The sequence below is a fragment of the Oncorhynchus gorbuscha genome, linkage group LG24 (genome assembly GCF_021184085.1).
Source record: "Oncorhynchus gorbuscha isolate QuinsamMale2020 ecotype Even-year linkage group LG24, OgorEven_v1.0, whole genome shotgun sequence".
Taxonomy (NCBI): domain Eukaryota; kingdom Metazoa; phylum Chordata; class Actinopteri; order Salmoniformes; family Salmonidae; genus Oncorhynchus; species Oncorhynchus gorbuscha.
Window position 1 is genome coordinate 22,048,210 of NC_060196.1, and position 5,210 is coordinate 22,053,419.

Sequence of the window (5,210 nt, forward strand, 5' to 3'; positions counted from 1 at the left end):
GAGCTTTTGGAAGGCTACCCGAAACATTTGACCCATTCTTAAAATAAAGTGGTGATCCTAACTGACGTAAGACAGGGTATTTTTACTAGGATTAAACGTCAGGAATTGTGAAGAACTGAGTTTAAATTTGTTTGGCTAAGGTGTATGTAAACTTCCAACTTCAACTGTACTTTCCCGAAATGGACGAAAAAAACAACTGGATTTCATTACCCCTTTCATGCCCTGCCTCCAGTCCACTTACCAATACCTGAACGAGAGCCTCATCGAAATTGCAACAAGCGGTTCTGTGAAAATTGAATTGAATCAGAAGCCACTGCCAGATTTCTGGATAGGGCTGCACTCAGAGTTTCTTGCCTTGGCAAATTACGCTGTTAAGACACTGATGCCCTTTGCAACCACGTACCTATGTGAGAGTGGATTCTTGGCCCTCACTAGCATGAAAACTAAATACAGTCACAGACTGTGTGTGGAAAATGATTTAAGACTGAGACTCTCTCTAATACAACCCAACATCGCAGAGTTATGTGCATCCTTTCAAGCACACTCTTCTCGTTAACCTGTGGTAAGTTATTCACATTTGTTGATGAACAAATACGTTTAATATGTAAGATGGCTAAATAAATAATGATTGATTATTATTATTTGTGCCCTGTTCCTATAAGAGCTCTTTGTCACTTCCCACGAGCCGGGTTGTGACAAACTCACACTCAGTCTTATGTTAAATAAATGTATCGTATAGTGTGTGTGTGGCAGGCTTACAATGATGGCAAAAAACAACACTTGAGAGTGTGCTGACCCTGGTGCTTAGAGGGGGTACGCAGCTGGAGGTTGAATGGTTGAAGGGGTACGGAACTTTAAAAAGTTTGGGAACCACTGACCTAGACTAACCTGTACCCCTGGACATTGACTCGGTACCAATAACCTTTGTATATAACCTTTATTGGGTTACTATTTTTCCTTTCGTTTATTTACTTTTTAAAAACGTTGCATTGTTGGTTAAGGGCTCATAAGTAAGCATTTCACGGTAAGGTCTACACCTGTTCTATTCGGTGCATGTGACAAATAACGTTTTGATTTGAATATTGAATGTACCTTGTATGGTTTTCTATTCCAATCAGGCCTCTTAGTACCCCATTAGTGCTGTAGCCAGTCATTAGCCACCCGCTCCCAATCAAGGGTCCCCATGAGGTTGACTAAGACCGGGCCTGGAGGCGAGGAGAGTGACCATACCCCCCCTAGGGAACTATGTTCAAAAAGACTGTTGGCATTTAGATATGACGCACAAACACAGCTGTAATCCACTTCAGTTGACATTTGTCATTCATGGCTAGTGGGTAGGTATCTCGTGGGAGGCGATTTTTCAATTGCGCAATTATGGTATGTTTTTTACAATGAGAGAGGGAGAAAAGGATAATTACCGTGGTGGTATAGGATGTGTAAGTGCTCCTTTCAGAGCAGTGAACAGGCAATGCCACCCCCCTCCACGCCCCTGCACCCTCCCCAGCCCCTTCCCCCGACAACCTGATTCAATAAGCGGTGTGATTGCTTTCAAATGCACATTGATATTCAGCAGTAATGCCACCATCGGCAACAGCGCATTAGAGTCTGGCCCCTTTGAATGTGTCACACGGTCTGTGTGACAGATAAGAGAATCCTCACTGCACCAGAAAGCCTTGTTTGTTTTCCAGAGATGGAAATGATGGCCTACACAACCAAGCCAATTAAATGATGAGCATTGCTGTTGAATGTCAGAGGTTTTCCCTGGCTGATTAACTTGTACGTTGCTGTGACTACTACTGTATTAACATGACCTGTAGCTAAAGTAGCAGCACATCTGTCTCACTGGGCGAAACGTAGAACTAAACTGTGATTGCATGTAGTCTTTATAATCTTGATGTATGGGAAAAGCACTCATGCACATATTAATTCAGGGCTCACTGGACAGGATGATGATGATGACGATGACATTATGATGGACATGATGAAATAGAAAATGGATGACTCTATGCTCCATGATTTGTTCCATTCTCTACTCTGTTACAATAGGCATAGCCTACAGGACACCACTTTTCGACCATTTAATCCATTTTAGAATAAGGCTGTAATGTAAGAAAATGTGGAAAAAGTCAACGGGTCTGAAATCTTTCCGAATGCACTGTATGCCTCCAACGTGCACCGAAAAATGCTCTAATTCAGGGTAACGCGAGGTTAATAAATGTTGCTTTCCATTTTTGAATTCCTCTCTCAAGTCTACAGAGTCCGTCAATAATGGGTCTCCCTTTACTGTAGCACCCCTGTCAGCTCCATAACATCTTTACCCGTTGTTCATAATGTTGATGACTGGCTATGTCAGATGTTATAATATCTTATGTAGCTGTTACAAAGGTCTTATGAATGCATACATAGGGGGCCTACAGTAAAGTGCTACCCCTTATTGCTATTCTTCTCTTTTCATTCTGCTCTCCATTCTCCTCAAAAGTCTACAGAATGGAAGTGATTATGGGAGACAATATAAAGCACCAGAAGGAGCCATACGCAATACTGATTAGAGCCATCTTCAGATGACATTGCTGTTTTACACTTGACAATCTCATGACATTATTAGTGCTGACAATCATTAGGCAGGAACATGATTGCCTGCAGCAAGAACCAGCGGTGTCTCCTCTCCTCCACTCTCCGCTAAAAGCCCCCTGGAGCCATCACCATAGCCGTCTCTGGCTGCATCACAAATGGTACCCTATTCCCTATATAGTGCACCACTTTTGACCAGGGCCCATAGTGCTCTGGTCAAAAGTAGTGTACTATAAAGGAAACAGGGTGCCATTTTGGACACCATCTGCAGTTTCCATGGTAACAGCCTTCAATTAAGTGACAGCCCTCCGGATCCCGTTGTTATTGTCAGTGAGGTGCTAATTGATACTGGATTGCACAAGAATAGAGGGAAGGAAGGAACAGCGGAGTGGCATCTGAGGGCTTTAGGATGTTATTAGCAGTGGGGCATTGATGGTGATGTCAAGCACGATGTTGCATCTGGATCTCATTGTTGATGTTGCTGTTGTGGTCTCAGGGACAGGAGACAACACCTGGTCCTGTGTGACTCAATTGGTACAGTAGGAGCATGGTGCTAGGAATGCCTGAGTCGTTGGTTCAGTTCCTGATTGCTGTCCTTATACCAAAACCAATTGCTCATATTCATGGCTGAATACCTATTACTTTAAGAGGGTCGCAATATCAGAAGAACCTGTTTGAAATGGCAAAAGACCTCAGTGATGCATCATGTCACTGATGTGAGTCACTGATGTGATCTTCCTGTCTGGGTTGCCCCCTTGGGTTGTGCCGTGGCAGAGATCTTTGTGGGCTATACTCGGTCTTGTCTCAGGATGGTAAGTTGGTGGTTGAAGATATCCCTCTAGGGGTGTGGAGGCTGTGCTTTGGCAAAGTGGGTGGGGTTATATCCTTCCTGTTTGGCCCTGTCCGGGGTTATCACCGGATGGGGCCACAGTGTCTCCTGACCCCTCCTGTCTCAGCCTCCAGTATTTATGCTGCAGTAGTTTAGGTGTCGGGGGCTAGGGTCAGTTTGTTATATCTGGAGTACTTCTCCTGTCTTATCCGGTGTCCTGTGTGAATTTAAGTATGCTCTCTCTAATTCTCTCTTTCTTTCTCTCTCTCGGAGGACCTGAGCCGTAGGCATGAGGACTCCTTGCTGTCCCTAGTCCACCTGGCCGTGCTGCTGCTCCAGTTTCAACTGTTCTGCCTGCGGCTATGGAATCCTGACCTGTTCACCGGACGTGCTACCTGTCCCAGACCTATTATTTGACCATGCTGGTCATTTATGAACATTTGAACATCTTGGCCATGTTCTGTTATAATCTCCACCCGGCAGAGCCAGAAGAGGACTGGCCACCCCTCATAGCCTGGTTCCTCTCTAGGTTTCTTCCTAGGTTTTGGCCTTTCTAGGTTTTTCCTAGCCAACGTGCTTCAACACCTGCATTGCTTGCTATTTGGGGTTTTAGGCTGGGTTTCTGTACAGCACTTTGAGATATCAGCTGGTGTACGAAGGGCTATATAAATACATTTGATTTGATTTGATGTGTTGGAGCCGGACATTCCTTGACAAGTAGTTGATCACCAACAATCTCATTATCTCCAGACGGATGATTTGTCATGTCTTTAACTTGGCCAATGGAACAGGGCTCTAAAGCAGAGAGCTAGCAACCAAACCAGCTCAGCTTGCTCTCCAGATGACCTCGTAAAAATGAGCGGTGCTCAACAGACGGATAATGCAAATCTATTCGTTCTCATGCCTTAGAGCAGAATTAGATGTGTTCAATTCAAATTCATGAACTCAGAATTCATGAATTTAGATATCAAAGAGGAGGCAACAGAAAGTGGCTGTACTGTAGATAGATAAAGCTGGAAAGTAGATTTGGGTTGTATTTAGGAAAAAGGTCAATATCCTATTTTATCTTCTCCCACATAGTACTGTAGATTTCTATCTGTGTTGATGTTCATATTTCTGGAATGGGTCACATCAACTTGGCACAAAGCTTATACGTCTCTTATGAAAATAGAGCTGTGGAGCGGCGCACTTTTATCATCTTGCAGATTGCCTTTTTTACATGGGACTTAGTTCTATATTTAGAGACCCAATTGATGCCCGTGGCTGTAGTTTGACAGGATTATAAAAGCTATGCGACAAACTAAACCAGCATCCATTTAATTTAGTTCCCTCTCGTGCTTATTGCACTATTGTCCTATTTCTATGATATTACTTGATCTGGTGCTTGGAATAGTTACAATGAAGCTCCAATTCAGCTTGAAACACCATCACAGAACATGGTGGATGATGGTCTGTGATATAAGCAGTAGATGACCAAACGGTGTGTTGTGGTTAACTAAAAGAAAACTTCCTTAATCTTCCAAATATCATGTACAAATGAGCTATAGAGTTGAACTATTTGGCAGTAGGGTTTAGAGCTGGGCCGTTTATCATTCTTTTGATCGTTATATCATGATAATTCAGTCAATATACAGAATTATAATATGGATTCTTGTCCATATCGACATGCTCTAGTAGAGATGAGTGACTATACAGGCTAAGGGTTGTGGGGTGCCAGATCCAGCAAAATAATTGAATTTATTCAGGTAAATAAGACCACGCCAGTGCCAACATCATTTCAGGTATCAACAAGGACAGCTCTCACATGTAG